Source organism: Heteronotia binoei, chromosome 18, assembly GCF_032191835.1.
Source record: "Heteronotia binoei isolate CCM8104 ecotype False Entrance Well chromosome 18, APGP_CSIRO_Hbin_v1, whole genome shotgun sequence".
NCBI lineage: Eukaryota > Metazoa > Chordata > Lepidosauria > Squamata > Gekkonidae > Heteronotia > Heteronotia binoei.
The window spans coordinates 46,682,676-46,701,312 of NC_083240.1; the positions used below are offsets into that span (position 1 = coordinate 46,682,676).

Below are 18,637 nucleotides of genomic sequence, written 5' to 3' on the forward strand. Positions count from 1 at the left end.
TGCTTCGGTGCTACATGAATGTACCTTTAAGGAGCCAGAGGTTCACTCCAATGAGAGCTCTACCAACTCCACTCATACTCCATGAGCTAATCTGACTTTTCTGGGATTTATGCTGTTACATCAGAACATAACTTTGGGTTCTGTGAACCAGATTATGAGGCAGGAAGAAATCAGAGTTAGGAATTCTGGTCTGTAGGGCTAACACAAACCATAGTTTGCTAGTCTGCCTATAATATCAGAATATAGTTTGCTGAAACCCCAGAAATATCTAATTAGCTAATGAGAGATGGATGAAGGGGTGACTGCAGGAGTGCCCCACAGGCTCCATAAGGGTTCCCTTGCACAGCAACAGATCAGGATCTGGTGCTACCTGCACAGCAGGCAGTGTTACCTTTCCCTGCCTACCTTGCAGAATGACAGACAAGTGGGCAAGGTGAATGGAGAAAAGTAGACACATCCATGATTTCTGAGGGACAAAGCTGGCAAATCCCTCTGAGGAGCAGACAGACCATCTTCATGTTCTGTGCATTTGAATCCTCTGAGCACCATCAGCCACTAATTCCACGTTTCAAGAAGAAGATGATGATATTGGATTTATATCCCGCCCTCCACTCTGAATCTCAGAGTCTCAGAGTGGCCTACAATCTCCTTTCCCTTCCTCCCCCACAACAGACACCCTGTGAGGTGGGTGGGGCTGAGAGGACTCTCACAGCAGCTGCCCTTTCAAGGACAACTCCTAGGAAAGCTATGGCTGACCCAAGGCCATTCCAGCAGCTGCAAGTGCAGGAGTGGGGAATCAAACCCGGTTCTCCCAGATAAGAGTCCATGCACTTAACCACTACACCAAACTGGCTCTCTCAAGAGTTCCTCCAGAATGAGTAGGTCCTTGAGAACTCCTCACTTTTTCTTCCTTTTAAAAGGAGACAGAGATTCTGCAGATGAAGTTAGGATAACTGGTTTTGTGGGGCTCAGGACTTTGGACACCATTCTCTTCAGGCAGACTACAGGGATGGAGAGAGGTGTTTTCTAATGTGAGAGAAACACCAGAGACTGGCAGGTTTCAGCTGTAAAAATCTGTGACCACAGATTACAAAAAATGTTATCTGGCAAGAAGAGCTGGACTGCCCATTACACAAAATAGCTTTTTTCTGGAGTAAAGCAAATCGGGTGTTTTTGTCTAGCTCTCCAGTGTGGAGATACAGCCTTTCTGTGCTCCTTAAAAATGGCACTTTCAAAGACACTGCAAGGTAGCCGTTTCCTCACTGCAGGGTAAAGGAGGAACGTTTAGAAGTACCAGAATAACAGATGTCTGGCTAGCCTGAGAACCACAAATAGCGTCTGGACTGAATTTGCAGATAATTCCAGAGCCAAGCCAGTCATGAGGGGGCAACCATAATTATTCTCACGTCTGCCTCCTTTGTGGAAGGGGGAGGTATCTACTTTTGAGAACAGGAAGTGTGTGTCAGTGAAGGGAGCGAAACCTGGTCTCCCCCCCAAAAAAAAAAAAAGAAAAGAAAAGAAATTTCTTTTGGAAAACTTGACACATACCCCATTCCCTGCTTCATACGTGATTGGAACAACATGTGAAGAAAGAAAGATGACTGCCTGCTTGCCCCTCAGGGCAGGCTGGGGAAGAAGGCAGTGAAGCAGACGGCAGAGACAGCATCGTCTCCAGTGCACTCAGGGCTCCGGAATATGGCCGAGCCTCTGCTAAGGGAAGACCGGGGGGGGGGCAAGGGGGTGGAAGCTTCCCCACCCCACACCCCTTTGTTTTGGAGTCCAAATGAAGTGATGGCAAAAAACTTCCTCACTGCAGAGAAAAGAGGCTGCTGGTGGTTATGTCAACCATGCAAAAGGGCAAATCTCTAGGCTGGTAACTAAGCAGGTTGTGCTTTGTTCTTATGAATGCAACTCTAGAAAGGTCCCAAAGAAAAGGACAGGGAAAAGCAGAAAAGAACAGAAAAGAGAAATCCAGAGTCATCAGCCAGCTACTTCTAGTTCTGTCACCATAGTTACATGTAGTGCTACCACGGAAAAACCAAACGACAGAAGTGAAAGGCTAAAGTGTCTCTAAACTACTGTAAAATATCAATTAAGAGAGACATACTTGCATTTAAGTATGGTAATAGGGCTGTTGGGGAAAAAAAGATTCCAGGTAAATAAATGCAAAGCTTCCTTCAGTTTTTGTTTAAGCCTGCCCCCCCCCCACAGACAACATGTGCACAAACACAGTTAATCACATCCTTATTAAATGCAGAGGTTAACTGGCACATTCTTAAATGGTGGCATTTGATGGTTACAAAAGTCTAAAATTGGGTGAGGGCTGAAGCGAGTGTACAAACTGAAGCCTTTTCAGCAACATTACTGGGGGGGGGGGGGGGGAATAGACCAGCACAACCTGCTTCCCAGGGTGTGGAGCAATCCCCTATCTGATGCATTTGCTCATAAAGATGAAGGGTTGCCCCACCTCCAAGCGGCTGCAAACAAAATACAACCCCAAGATTATGACAAAATTACTAATATTTGCAACAAATCACAATACATAAAGACAGCGTCCCTTGATGACATGATCCCGTGTTGACAAAGGATTGAAAGAGGTGTGGCAGAAGTCAACAACCTGTTCTGGGGAATTCCAATTTCAACTACGTGTGAAAATTGAATGCCTTTGCATCTACTGGAATTGGCATCAAGTCCGTTTGGATTCAAGACATTGACATTCTATGATATTTTCATCAAGGGACTTGTTCTCTTTATGTATTGTAATTTGTTGCAAATATTAGTAATTTTGTCATCATAACCTTGGGGTTGTGTTTTGTTTGCACTAATGTGTGACTTCTCTCTTTGCTTAATAACACCTCCAAGTGGTGCCTGGAATTTCCCCAGATTGATCACTGATCTCTCTATGACTACAGAGATTAGTCCCCCCCCCCGCCCCCTCCCTCCTGGAGGAAATGGCAGCTTCTGGGGGATGCAGCATATCCCCACCAATCTTGCTTCTTTCCTTCCTCAAACTCCGCCCTCCCAGACAACCCCTTCACATCACCAGAAATTTCTCAAGCCAGAGTTGCCAATTCTCCCAGTACTATAGCCACAGCCGCTGTGTATGTGGCAACCAAAACCATCACAACTAACAGAGGAATGGGCGAGGGCACTCAACTACAGCTCATTGGGTTATGTACTGAAGGCAGAGACAGAGTCTTGTTCTAGAACATTCACCTGTGGTGTGATAAGAGAAGGATTTGAGTAGATTTACCTGGCGCCAGTGGACTCACTAGTCTACTCCTCAAACTTTGCTAGTCACCAGTGAAGTCTGTTTAAAGCTCTGCCTATTCTGTGCCACAATGCCACTGGGCATCATACTACATACTCAAAGGGGAAGGAACACAATTTCCCACTCTTTCTTATAATAATAGACCATGGGTCACTAAATGACATTGACTGGCAGTAGATTTGGGAGAGATGTAGCAAGTAACTCTTTAAAGAATGCACAATAGAGCTATGGAAGTGACGCCATGAATGTAGTGATGGCTGTTCGATGACATGGCTTTAAAAGGGTGTTAGCCAAGTTCCTGGAGGAGGGGCAGGTCTGGACAAAGCAAAGAGCCAATATAGCTAAGAGTGGGATTTCTTTGTTGAGCAGCAGCAACTTCCGAGTACTGGGGACAAACAACAACAGACTCCTGTCGCTTTCTCACACAACTTTTGGACCTCTTGGAAACTTCTGGTCAGTCACTGTGGAAAATAGGATGACCCAGAAGGGATCTTCTGATGACTTTATGCAAACCAAACGATATGGTCCTTTGCTGTACATTATCTGCACAATAAATGGCATTCATCAGGATCTTCTGGAAGAGATCTGAAAACCATTCAACAATATCTGGAGGCCTGGCACGAAATGTGGCAAAGGTCACTGCCAGAACAGATTGTGACAAAGGCCCATGGCATGAAGAGCCTTGTCAATGTGCTTGCATGGCAGACTGAGGAAGGGACCTGTCACATTTAGAACAGGTGTGGGCCCTCGATATTTACCAGGGAGGGGGGGATTTAAACCCCCCCCCCCCGTGTGTGTTTTTTTAAATCAGATTTTTCTGCAGACCTGGGGAGAGCCCCAAGTTTGATAAAAAATCTGTTTTGCCTCTGTGTGGTCCTGATCCACAGATGAGGCCCACCTGTGGCTAACTCTATATAGATAGATGACTGGCAAATGAAGGGATCAAATTAATAGGCAAGCATTGAAAGCCTCCCCATCTGAGCCTGTGAGCAGTTCCCATAACAAACCCAAGAGGTCACAACCAGAGACATCCAAAACCAACTTTCCTATGCCAAGGCCACTGGATGTTGTGATGGACTGCACTTTTTAAGAGGCTTAGAAGTGCTGTTCCAACAACTAAAGGACTTTACAGAGCCAGAGAGCCTTGAGTGATAGGCTGCTCCAAGCAATCTGATTGGGTTGGCATCAGCAAAGCAAGAAAAGAGGCTTGAGAGAGAGCTGGATGCTGAGGAGATTCAAGTCAGATTCCTGCCTTAAGTAGGAAGAAATGTGTTCTGACAACATCTTGAGAACAGAAAAAGAGATTTAGTGCTGACAGAGTCAGATTTCAGCATTAACTGAGAGCAGTTTGATCACAGACAGAGAACTCGAGGAAAGTTCAGCAAGGAAGTTTGGGTAGTAGAGAAGACTCCCATTCAGGCCAAAAGAAAAGAGACAGATCTTCTAGATACAGAAGAAGATTCCCTACCCAGTCCACCAGGGAGTTATCTCTGAGGATACAGAGAGTTCCTTGGTCTGGTGTGAATAGAAACTGCCTTTAGAGACCTTAAGAGTCGGTGAGCCATTCAAGAAGTGTGTTGGTGTTCGAAAGGGAAGAGGGGCTGGGGTACTGGGAAGAGTGTTCCAAGCACCAAAAGAATTAACAATTACTCAAATAAAGCAAACTAGAGTGCTTGGGGAAACACTGGAATAAAAGCCTCTCGATAAAAAGATATAAATAACTGTAAATAAATTAAGGCCCTCTCATTAGTCTGATATATTAAATCAAAAGTCTGCGCTTGTACTAGTTCTACCTCAGTAATTTCAACCCCTGGTTTCACTGGACCTTTCCCCTTGATGTTAAATAAAACCTTTTGTTATTTTTGAATTTTAAAAGCACCTCACGTCATTTTCAAGGGTTTAAGTTAAAAGGAGATCCTATCCCTTTCCTCTGAGCTGAGCAAATAGCCAAAATATATCTTTCTAGCAGGGTGGGATGGTCAGAGTTTCTTCAGGGGAGAAGAAAACCTGTGACCAGGGCCACTCAATCAGTGAGAAGGGACAGAAAAACAGAGGGCAAATCTAGCCTCTGAGGGAGGGAAGTGGACGGGGTGCCTCAGGTCAGAACATGTCTTGGATCAGAACCTGGAAGATTCCTCTGATCACACAAAAATAGGGAAAAGGGAGTTCATTTTTTTCAGCAGAAGCAGCTGGTAGATAAGGAATGCTGACCCCCCCCCCCAAAGGTTAACTCCTCATGGTCTGTACCCCACTCCATGGCACTTTCCTTCTCAGCCAAACTCCGCTGTGCTCACTTATAAGACAACTTCTTGGGGAAAGGGTTTCAACGTTTATTCACAGCCTAAGCCAACATTTAAAATGGTAAAATCATACAAAATTAAAACTGAATGACCGTATCTTGAGGAAAGGGGTTATGTGGAACTAACAAGCAGGTTAGGGGAGGGTTCTGGATTGCACATATGAATTGCTTTGCGTGTTGAAAATACACATCCTGGCATTCTCTTTCTATGCAGTTAGGGCAGATCTGCACACAGATTTGCAGCTACTGTCTCAGTTTGACCCTCATCGCCTGAGAAAGCAAAGTCAAACCTGCTCAAGAGCTGCCACTGCACAGAACCTTTGCTTGACCAACCACACAAAAAGTATCTGGCAAGGTGGTGGGGGGGGGGGAGAGAAAGCAACACAATGGAGGTATTATCTGGAGCCTCAATCCCGCCTGTTCCTGGTGGAAGAGGCTCCCTCTGGCTCTTTTGTGTGCCTGGCACTTCTAATTGCCTGGAGAAAAACAAGATGCTGAAGCCATTCAAAGGAGCTAAAGTGGATTTAGGCATTCCAATTAGCGGATATTTTACAATTAATGTTTTCAATGGGTTCCGCTTCTGTCCAAGGAAGCCCCGAGGATTCTGATCAATTTCACGCTGCCTTTGTCAGCCAGAGTTAAAGCCTGTATTTGGAGTTTCATTTTTTACAGATAATCCCCCCCCCCTCCCCGCTTCCTGCATCAATAGGTTCCCTGACCACTTGAGTAGCTGCCTGTGGGAAAGGGGCACATCTGCTTTTGATGCCGATGCCTGAAGGGCCTAATTTGGTGAGTGGCCCTCCACACTTTTCTCCAGCATACAAGCAGCCATATCATGAGATGGGAGGAAAGAAGGAAGAATGGCAGCCGTCAAGCGGCCTACACACCAGGTCATTTTTCTAATTGTGAAGTCATTTCTTGGTGAGCAGATGCAGCATAGAGGTTAAGAGAATGAGCTGTTGAGAGCATCAACTGAAATTCCTGGTTTAAATCTTCCCTCTTCTCTTGGTGGCCTCAGGCAAGCTACTCTCTTATCAGACTCAGCCTTCCATCACCACAGTGGGCAGAACTGTGTCAGGCAAACCCGCCCCCCCATTTAATAAACAAGCAAACACACAAACAATGCAGGGTTTTCTTACCAGGTCGCTGTAAGGAATACGTGAAGCACTGAATTATACAAACACTAAATACATGACCTCATGTAAGATGCCTGATTTAATATTATTCCGAACAAACATGTTTACGTGTTTGGATCTGGGGGTGCGGCAATCACTTATCTTCTATTAACCTGGCTAAATAGATTGATTTAGAAGAGGAGGAGGAGATTGGCGTTAAACCACACCCTTCACTCAGAGTGGCATACCATCTCCTTTCCCTTCCCCTCCCCAAAACAGACACCCTGTGAGGGAGGTGGGGCTGAGAGAGCTCTCCAAGAACTGCTCTTGAGCAGAATAGCTCTGAGAGAACTTGTGGTTGACCCAAGGTCACCCAGCAGGTGCATGTGGAGGAGTGGAGAATCAAGCCCTGCTCTTCCTGATTAGAGTCAGCGCTCTTAACCACTACACCAGAAGGCTTTTTGTTTCCTTGTGCAGAAACACTAAGAATCCAAATGTACCATTACATTTCTAGCATTACCTTTTTGTTTTAGTAAATGCTTTAAAACAGCAGGCCCTTGTGAATCAAGTCTCTTAGATGAGGTTTATTTAGGGACACCCCACTTTTCTCCTCAAAGGGGACGCAAAGTACAGTATCATCCTCCCTTTTCCTGTTTAGCCACACAAAAGCCGTGAGGTAGGTTGGACTGAGAGGAAGAGAGTGACTGGGCCAAGGTCGCCTAGGGAACTTCCATGATAAAAGGGAAATTTGAACCTGGCTCTTGGCAGTCCAATACTCCAACCACGGTCTGTCTGTAATGAGAGCAGTTTCAATGATTTGGTCACACCTGAGTCAGACCATACGGTAGCACTGTCTACTCTGACTGGCAGCAGCTCTTCGGGTCCCTTTACTGAAGATGCTGCGGAGGGAACCTGGGACCTTCTGCCTGCAAAGCAGGTGCTTCAGCAAGGTCACTGTGCGAGATTTAAGGACAAGTGGGACCTTCTTGCTGAAATCAGCACACCACCCTTAATCCCATGGAGGATGAAGAGGAGAATATAAATGAAATAAATAGTTATCCGTAACGCCATGCACATGGGGAAGGATTGTAAGAGATTCCAGATCTAAAGCCATTGCCCAGATGTAGGGCATCAAATCTTCCCTTCCCATTAGATCCCCAAACTGGGGTTAGATGGGGCAGCAAAGGGCCGAGGCTTCTCGAAGGAAAAGGGAAGGAGCCAGTGATCCCAGTGCAAGGCCAGTTTTAGTGCTGAGTCAATGGCTTAAGGAGGATTGCCCTCTGGTGACCAGCAGGCTTGATGGGTCTTAAGCAAAGCGGAATCTGTTCCACGGAGGTCACAACACAAGGCCTTGTGGAGGGGTTACTTAAGCAGGAGTCCAGGAGAGCAGAATATTCTTCTTCACTGATCGAAAGTTTATCCCTGTTTCTAGAAGTGAAGCCCACAAATGGGGACTGGAAAGCATACATTTTCTGATTTATTTTATCCTTTAAACATAGCTTATTTTTCCCCTCACAAGACTGGGGAGTTGTTAAATATTAACTAGCTCTGTGCAAAATCTGCCCCAAATACTGAGAAGCTGATAATTCAAAACTGTTTATAGGGTGGAACCGAGAAAGGGAAAACGAAATGAATCCTGATCACCTCTTCTCTAATGAAAGTTACCACTCCCTTTTGATTAGCTCAGGAAGGAGCTAAGAGGCTCCCAGCTGTTCCCGCAAATGAAGCCTCCTTTTTATGGTTCTTTTCCTAAGGCTACATATGGAAGAAGCAAAGTTGGAAATGTCTGGGGCATAATATGATTATGAGCAATTTATTTTAAACTTGTATACTGATTTACAATCTGGGGGGTGGGGGAGACATGAAATACCACCGCTGTTATTTCTCCCCTTGCCACCAATTGGTACCCTGCACAGTTCCTGGAGAGCTGCAATAATACTAAAACTGCTGCTGCAAGAGTTATAACAAATAACTGTTGCACCGCTGGGTGATGTAGATGCTGCCGGTAGAACTTGTCCATAATGCTGGAGTGTCACAAGAATTGCAGCTATGGGTTCATCTGTGAAGCCATGCCTCATTCAACCCTACAGAAGGAAACCCAAGGCCAGGAGAGCACCCTTCATTCACTTGAGGGCTGCTAAGATACAGTTTCCGCCTGGGGGTTTCAGGGTCACCTAACCGCATCCTGAATGAACCTGACTACAGAGTGAGACAGAAATGTAAAGCCCAACCATCCCCTCTCTTATGCTCCTGCTGGTTCACTAAAGGCCAAATGACATGAGACTTTAACAAATATTTCGGCCCAGGATTCACTTTCCCTGCAGCCACACAGTAGCTGCAGGGCTAGGTTGCCAAGTCCAATTCAAGAAATATTTGGGGACTTTGGGGGTGGAGCCAGAAGCAAGGGTGTGACAAGCATCACTGAACTCTGAAGGGAGTTCTGGCCCTCACATCTTTGAAATGCCTTCCCTCCATTAGAAATAATGACGGCTAGGGGCACCTTCTTTTGGGGCTCATAGAGGTGGACCCCCTGCCTCAGTCCTTTCGAAACTTGGAGTGAGTTTGAGGAGAGGCATCAGATGCTGTGCTGCAAAGTTGGTGCCTCTGCCTCAAAGATCAGCCCCCCCAAAGCCCCAGATAACCATGGATCAATTCTCCATTATACCCTATGGTAATTGTTCCCCATAGGGAATAATGGAGTGCCCAGCAGACATTTCCCTCCCCTCTGCCCACTTTCTGATGGTCCTGAAGTGGGGGAGGGCCTCCAAACCGGGGGATCCCCTGCCCCCACTGGGGACTATGCCTAGGCAGGGCGTGCCATTTTAAGTGTCTGTGCAGGCCGGGATTCAGCTGGGGACCACAGCAGGGGGAGGAGAGGACAATAGTTAGCCAGCCAGCCCTGCTGATGTCTCTGCCTGTGTGCAGCCACCATGTCAAGAGCACTCAAGGTGGGGTTGCCAGCTGCCACCACTGCTTCCCCCCGGGCAATAATTATCCTCCAGGGTCCAGTATGCATCATCCAGCCCCAACCCAAATGCCAGGTGGAACCAAATCTCTTGAGTTGCCCCTCAAGGTGGGTCTTCTACACTCTGGTTCTAGATCATGCACCTTCCCAGAATGGAGGATGCAGCACAGAATCTGCGATCTTGTGGCAGCCGAGCAGGGCTGTGGAAAGTGTTATCTGAAAGTATAGCAGCTGAAAACCACTGATTTGGGGGAACCCGGAGCATTGAGAGAGATTTGCCAGCAAGGGCATTAACTGCACCATGGATAAACTATGTGGGTGAGCAGGGAAACCAACATCTGCCCGTTACATGTCTCTCTCCAAATGTTGTAGGAAGCTGCCTTATCCCAAGTCAGGACACTGGATCTTCTAGCTTGACCTGGCCCAGTGTTACCAACACTGGAAGGCAGTGGCTGTCCTGGATCTCAGGCACAGAAAGGCCTTTCTCCACAACCCGCTCCTACAGACAGGGATGGAACAGACATATGAAGCCGCCAGACTGAGTCAGGCTATCAGGCTGTGTAGTCCAGAGCTGTCCACTTCCACTGGGCAATGACTCACCAGGCGCTACTGAAACTTGCTGTTGGAGGCCCTTTAAATGAAGACGGCAAGATCAAAACCCAAGACAAGCAAAACAAGTGCTCTCAGCCAGAGACCCTCCCAACCAAAACAGCCATTATTCTACCAAAATGTTCAATGGGAAATGGTTTAAGGAACTTGCCTGGGTAACTGGGTTTGATTGAAGATCCCACGGTAAGCACTAAAAATCCATAGAATCAGATACAGGCATTACTGGCTGATACAGCAAGCTATAAACTCTTTTTTTTTAAAAGCATGACCTCTATACTTAATCCAGCTATTTCTCTTTGTCTCCAAAGGAGAAGTTTAAACTGTGTTTTAACTGCCCAACAGAGATGGACCAACAGAGCCCCCCTTCTAGGAAATGACAAAAGACTTTTGCTGTGCTTCTGATGAATTAATCCTATTAGCGTTTTCAACATCTGCCCAAGAGTGCTTTATTGTGACAGCCACATTAAGTGGCTCCCTTTGTCTTTAAATGCAGCTTTAGATCAAACTTATTAAAATATATTTCACCAGGTCAGGAAATTAGTGCAATGTAGGCTCAGTAGTGGCATGCATAATGAGGCTGTCATTAAAGAGCCTATTATGGGATTCCTAGCACAGCAGCTGACAAGTGCCAAGGCCTTGAAGCAAGGGAAGGGAGGGGGGGGGGTACGGGACAGAATGCTCTGAGGTCTGCTTGGGATATCATCTCTTCCCACTTTCCCCCACTCCCTGTGACACCCTTTCATTGGCGGGCAGTCCTGCAAGATGGAGTTGAAAGCATGGCTACTGTCACAGCTCCGCCTGATTGGACAGCTGCTGAAGCCCAACACCTGGCAAAGGGCCCAACTCCATCTGGAGATGCTGGACTGATCTCCCATTTCCAAATGAGAGAAGAGCTGGGCAGCACTGAAGGAAGCAGGGTGCAAGACAATCATGCTCTGCTGGCTCCACCCATCCAGAAGATGGCAGACTGCCTCTGAGGCCCTCGGGCTGTGGTCTCATTTGGTGCTTGGAGGAACAGAGCCCTGCCTCTTTTGAAGACCTGCCAACACTGATGGGGCAGCCACAACTGGGGCATGGGAAGAACAAGGCAGCCATGATGGTGGCCACAATGGAGGAACCCATAAACACCTTGTGCCTAAGAACACGTGAAAATCTGCTGCTGATCCTACACAGCTGCCTGGTTCCAATTTGGGGGGAGAAAACAGGCACAAGAATGGCAGGGGGCAACACTGGCCAAACCTAGAGGAGCACACAACCCACCCAACAGTGATGCCGGTTTGAAACTCCGGTTGTTTGGCTGCATGATCCAGCCTTGCAACAGATCTGTAAATGTTACTAGCGTGCCCCCCCCCTGCCCCCACCGATATACCAGCCCAGCTCTCCCCAAACACCCTTGTTAATCATTTAGGGCCTAAAAGAGAAAAGGATAACTATTGTACCATTTTCTTGACTGCTTACTTGAAGGCAATTTTTATTTGCCAGAAGCAACTGGCTGTTTTAAAGTGGATGTAATCTTAGTAGCAATTATACACAAACTGCCTTCTGTACAATCCTTACCTTGATTCATTTAATCAAGTCACATCTCAGGCAGGTGATTTCAACTTGCACCTTACAGAACAGGAAGTCTGAGAGACTGGCATGATTCTGATGTAACGGCAAACCAAGGCTTGCCATGACGTGAATGAGCCAGGAGGATACTGGCAGGACAGGGATGGCAGCACAATACCTTGTATAGCTCTCTAGCGGGGCTGTGTTTAGCATACTGTGGAGAGCTCTGGTCATCCCACTTCTCAGAAAGGTACAAAAAAGGGCAAGCAAAATGATCAAGTTGTTGGGGCAGCTCCCCTATGAAAAATGGTTAAAGAGTTAGAGGTCTTTCAGGTTAGAGAAATGACGATTGGAGGAGCGTGGTGTAGATTTATAAAATCACGCACGATATATAGGTAAAAGGTAGTCCTCTGTGCAAGAACCAGTCATTTCTGTCTCTGGAGTGATGTTGCTTTTACAACGTTTTCATGGCAGACTTTTTATGGGGTGGTTTGCCATTGCCTTCCCCAGTCATCTACAGCAAGCTGGGGACTCATTTTACTGACCTCGGAAGGATGGAAGGCTGAGTCAACCTTGAGCCAGCTACCTGAACCCAGCTTCCGCTGGGATCAAACTTAGGTTGTGAGCAGAGCTTAGGACCACAGTACTGCAGCTTTACTACTCTGCGCCATGGGACTCTACTATGATATACATCAGGGGTGGCCAATGGTAGCTCTCCAAATGTTTTTTGCCTACAACTCCCATCAGTCCCAGCCAGCATGGCTGATGGATGGGGCTGATGAGAGTTGTGGGCAAAAAACATCTGGAGAGCTACCGTTGGCCACCCCTGATATATATAGAGAGATCATTTCTCTCCTTCCCCCATAATACAGGGATTGAGGTGCAGTAAATCTAGGGCAGTACTTTCCCCCACAGTACATAATTTATAGAATCCACTGTCATAGGGCACAGGGAAGGCAACCGGCTTATACGACTTTAATAGGAGATTAGACAGGTCCATCAATGACCATGAGCAAATTGGAGGTGATTTTGACCTATGTGCCTTGTTTGTACAGTTTTAGCAAACTTTGCTGACTTTAAAAGCAGGAACGTATGTGATGTGGGGGGGTTATGTCCTAAATGTAAGAGACATTGACTTGCAGTACATGCCAGTCCTTAAAGGTGCTCATTGAATTGTGGCCAATATCTTTCCAACAGAGAAGATGCTCTTCAGTTCTGTCCCAGAAGTTTGAGCCTCTGCTTTTAATTGGCTTAGATAATTCTTAATAATAATGACTGTGAAGCCAATGTGGATCAGAATATATAATCACACTTGGTGAATACAGACTGAGTGAAGACAGATGTAATGTATAAAGGAGTGAAGACAGATGTAATATACAAGAACATATAACTGCATAACAGAGGCCTGATTTGCCCGTGATAGTGGTTGAAGCAAAAGCACTCTCCTATGGGACTTTGCACACACATTGGGTGCAATCAGACAGGCATTTTGGCCTGTCATAGCCACCATCCACCTCTGGATTAAAGCAGCACAATCACAACTGCACATCTGCCCCATCCTCCACTTGCTATTACCTCATCTTCTGACGACTCCCAACTGTATTAAATAGCCACCAGGAACTTCCCAGTGGTAAAGTCTATGGAGTTAATTCCATGGTGCATTTACAGCTGTCTGACCAGCCTGGAATGCCATGGTTGTGCAGGAATGGTGTAAATCACTCCCCTCTATGCATGTGCAGCCTGAGACACTGTTGCTGGCCAGAAGCCATCTGATCACTGTCAGGACTGGCTTTTTAAAAGCCAAGAGACTGCCGCAGCAATTTCCTAGCCTGATCATACCCAGTGTCTTTTGCAGGTAGACATGTTGCACAGCAGCTTCACACAGGTAGCAGGTCTGGAGCAGGAAGGAGAGCGCTTTTGCTTCAGCCAGCATGATCTTTACATCAAGCCTCCAGCACAAGGGTGACCTCCATTTCCTCCTAGTTTCACAGATGAAATGACAAATGAAGATGCCAAGTGCAAGTTGTGGGTTTTTCTTTAGTGCTTCAGACCCTCAATCTTAATTTTTAAAAGCACCACAAGGAAGTTCATGGATGTTTATGTTGATCCATCACTTAATTTTCAAAGGGATCTTTTCTAAGGCAACAGTGCTGGGCGCTGGGGAGAGGGGGGATGTCCAGGATCATCTTGGGGGCAGCAACAGCACCAGGCAGAGGGGGCTTCTGCTGCAGACCTTCCCCTTCTCTCCAGAGCCCAACCCTGCCAAAGCAAGGACTGGCTGTAAAAGCCCAGCCCAGAAAATCACCACTTGGTCACCTCTGTCCCCGGATGGTGTTCTCATTGCCAGAATGGAATGGCTCTTTACACAGACTGGGTTTCAAGGCAGGTTCAGCATGGCAGCACTTCTCATTCATTCAGGCTTGCCGTAAGAATCAGAATCATTTGCGCCTGCAGCAGAGAAAGCCTCCCTTCTGTTCTCAGGGCACACAGGTGCCTGCTGGGTGCTGCTTTGCCCCAGCCAACATTTGCACATGTTCAGCAGCTGTGTCTGCCATCTCTTCAAAGCAGAAATGATTACTATGGAGGAGCAAGGGGCGAACTCCACCTGGCCTCACTCAGAATAGGCCCAACAAAACAAATTATTGAAAAGAAGCCATTTCTATGTGTCTGCCCCCCCCCTTTTGAACTGGGCCTTGTTGTGTCCCTGATGGCACTGGGGCCTCCAGCCTCCACTTCAAGTCCTTCTCAACACAAGAGGATGTGGGGGGGGGGGAGCATGTCTTATGACGCTTCACACACAATGTTCAAAACGGCTAATCTCACCTCTTTGCAGAACCCTGAAGATATTCCAGGAGAAACAGATACCTTTAACTGAGCTGCTGTTGCGGCTGGACTCTAGTAATTTTGTACTACTCTGCAGCTCATGTCTCATAATTTGCCTAATTTTTTGCCTTCCAAAAATATGGACCAGATTCTCACGAGGTGGCCACCCTATCTCTGCGCTGCTCCACTTCAGATCACAGATATGAGCTCACATGACGAGGTGTTTCTGGATTTTAAAAAATCCTACACATGGAAAAGGGATATGACAGGAAGAAGGACCAGACAATGAATGAAAGGGCACAAGATCACACAAATCCCCACCTGCAGCTTTTAAGAGGCTCAGATCAGATACAAATTGAGAATCAGGAAGTCAATACACTGTGCAGTTTATGGCATATTTCCAGATTTGAGCTGTGACTCAATAAAATGTCATTAGGCTCCAACTGCCAAGGCCAAAGTTGGATAGAGGACGTGTGGCCTTATAAAAATGAAGGGAAGTAGTGATGATGATATTGGATTTATATCCTGCCCTCTACTCTGAATCTCAAGAGTCTCAGAGCAGCTCACAATCGCCTTTATCTTCCTCCCTCACAACAGACACCCTGTGAGGTGGGTGGGGCTGAGAGCTCTCTCCCAGAAGCTGTCCTTTCAAGGACAACTCCTACGAGAGCAATGGCTGACCCAAGGCCATTCCAGAAGCTGCAAGTGAAGGAGTGGGGAACCAAACTGGTTTTCCCAGATAAGAGTCTGCACACTTAACCATGACACCAAACTCGGGGAATTAAAACTGTGATGATGTCACACCAAGCATTTTGTATCCCTCCATATGAGAGGGGGCCAGCAGACGTAGGACTCTGCAGCATCAAGTTCTGGCTGGAGCTAACTGAAGGAAGCGACTGAGGAGAGACGGCTGCTGGCAGATACTTCAGGTTCCATCACAGCATCGAGGGCCAAGATTACGAGTGTCTCATGCCACAGTCTGGCCCACAAAGGGTGCTTTTGGCACTAAGCCAGCTATTTTATGGCCATCTTTTATTTCATGATAACCTTTTATATTATGACCATTTAATGATGTTGGGTTTACTGCTATGGAAAGTTTCTTATCAAGCTGCCGGGCAGCTGAGAAAGGCCTGCAGAAAAGGCTTGTAAAACCCTTATTACTGCCAATGCGCGGCGTTTAGGGAAAACTAAACAAGCACTTACATGGTTAGTTGAAGAAACCCATAGAAAACTAATCAGAAGCAATAAGAAGGGATTTGCAAAATTGCTCAGGGTTGTTCAAATGTCGTTGGAAATCAACTAGCAAGTTCTACCACTGCAGTAAAATACCCTTTATCAGATTCTTGGTTAGGAGACACATTTACTCAGTAGAAGATGATTTATTCCGGCCCCATGAGCCTCACTTTTGCTGGAACGGTTGGAACGACACCCACCCACACACATACCGAGGGACTTGAGGATACATGAGGGACCCGCTCTTATAAAATATACTGATCTCTGGTAAATTTATTGTATATAATTACAATTTTTTTTACTGTATATGCTACTACAGCTGATCTGCTCTGCTTTTTATTGGTCTTTTATTAGATCTGCTGATCTTAGTATTGTACCAGGTTTTTTTTTGTTTTTATGTACAACTTGTATCTCATAGAATCCTAGAGTTGGAAGGGGCCACCAGGGTCATCTAGTCCAACCCCCTGCACAATGCAGGAAACTCACAAGCCCCTCCCCCTAAATTCACAGAATCTGGTTTATTTACTGGATTTTATACTTTGTCATGAGTCACCATGATGACCATTTTAATGGTATTTAAAATAAAATGAGAAGAAAGGTGTGTATGGATTTTCTTTTTTTGAGGGGGGGGGGAGTGATTCCCAGGCTATGCCTTGAGAGCAGTGTTCCTTCTAAGCTGAGTTAGTGTGAGCTAGCTCACAGATTTTTAGCCTCCAGCTCACACATTTTTGTCTTAGCTCAAGAAAAATGGCCCCAGGGCAACCTAGTTTATGCAGCAGCTCTCAACTTAATGCTAGCAGCTCACAAAGTAGCATTTTTGCTCACAAGACTACAGTTTAGAAGAAACATTGCTTGAGAGCAATGGTTATTAATCCCTACCACACCCTGAGCGGTGTGCTCATCTTGCTGAGCAGCAGGTATCTCATTCAAGTAGCACATTCCCTCTTCCTCTCTCAGGTACCCCCTTGCAGAATTCATCCCAACACTGCCCTCCTACCAATCACCTGGGGATCTCACTCCTGAGTGAAACACACACACACACACTTGAAGCTGTCTTATATTGAATCAGGCCTATCAAAGCCAGTATTGTCCAGGGGTCTTAAGCACTTTTCAGGGCCTGCTGACTTCATGCCCTGCTGTTGAGCTTCCCGCAAGACGCTGGATCAGGCAGGTCTTGCCAGGAGTAGAAGAGCCAAACAAAGTAACATTGATGCCATACTGGCAACATTTAGATAAAGGAGAGCATCTGCCCTCCCCAGAGTGGACGGAGCAGGATTCTTCAGATGGTCTCCCTGGCTGAAGCAGGACAACAGCCTTCTTCCCAGAACCACATTTTCCAGCACAACTTCCCCAATAGTTTTTCTCTCCAAGGAAGATAAAACTATCACTTTCAGCCTGGTATGTGTGTGGGCCTGAAGTCATGTGACTAGTGTGCATCACATGACAGCCTTTCCTTCGCTGTCTCTCGTGGGGTGGGGGACATTCAAATAGATTTATTTCTGAAGAGTTTTAATTTTTGTCCATGCATGGCTGAGTGGGGAGAAAGAGATTCTTCCAACCAGCTCATGGGGCTGCTTCTGGAGGACACGAGCTTTGCTTGGAGGCTGATCTTTCCAGGGAACACCAAACCAATCTGCTTTGTAAGATGGAGTTTAATCAGCGACTTCGGTGGCATTGTCTAAAAGGAAGCATTGCCGGCAACACAAGCATTGAGACCTACTTTTGCCAACCTACTTTTGCGCCGCTCATGGGATGTGAACGTCATCTGGATGCCCACGTTTGGGTTTCAAAAGTTCATGCACAAGAGAAACTAAGTTTTGAATTGATTAAACTACATGGGGGGATTCCCCCCTGGCCTGTGTCATTTCATCTCACGCTGATGGAAATTAAAATGGAAGGGTCTGACAAATGATAATTAAACTCACTCCGGCTGATTTAATATGCACTTTGAAAAACCATTTTATGCCATGCAGATGTTGCCAGCACTTTTTAGGTAAACAAGGGCGGGGGGGGGGGGCACAGAGCCAGAAAGATTTGGTCAGGATTTGAGCATGCAATCATGAACTGGATAAGAGAGCTGAGCAAAGGCTTTGGATCTGCAGAACTTAACCAAAGCGAAGTGTCTGAACTTGGGGGCTGGGTGGGACCACTGGCCAGAGGGGCCAGCTCCAGGGCAAGGTGGGTTTCCTGGGTTCAGCCTCCAGAGCCTCAGACCACACTGAGAGAGGGGGTTAATGTCACCCTTTTGTCCTTGTCTCAGCATAGCCCTGCGAGCGGGCAGACCTTGGGGGTAAGACGGACGGGCTTCCCTCTCTCTGTGCCACCTGCTCTCAACCCGCTTGTCAAGTCTCCCAGGTGCTCCTCATGGCTGCCCGTCCCTGGATCTGGATTTCTGTTCCCAATTTCAACCCTATGCCCCTCTCCCGCCCCCACCAGGTAGTCCTCTTACTTATGGGACATAGGTGCAGATCTGCAGTAGCTGCCCAGGTCACGCTGAGGGCACACCAGGTGGCTCAAAGCTGGAGAGATCCAGCCAGTGGGGAAATCTGTGTCTGCCTCCCTTTCCTCCCTTGCAGGAGGGGCCTCCCATGAGCCCGATGGGTGGGGCAAGTCCGCAATCCGGGCCCCAGCTGGGGGTTGGAAGGTTGCTGACTGGCCTAGAAAGAGAGGCAGCCAATTTCCCCCCTGCACAATGAGGTAACCATCACCAGCCCCGTGGAAAAACAACATGGTGTAATGCACGCTGTTCCCATTCATTGCAGTGGGGCTTTTCT

General features: G+C 46.8%; 1 protein-coding gene across 11 annotated transcripts in view; it reads right to left on the bottom strand.

Annotated features, from left to right (window-relative positions):
* MSI2 (musashi RNA binding protein 2) overlaps window positions 1-18,637 on the bottom strand; it is a 568,927-nt gene that overhangs the window by 59,508 nt on the left and 490,782 nt on the right. The window lies entirely within an intron of this gene.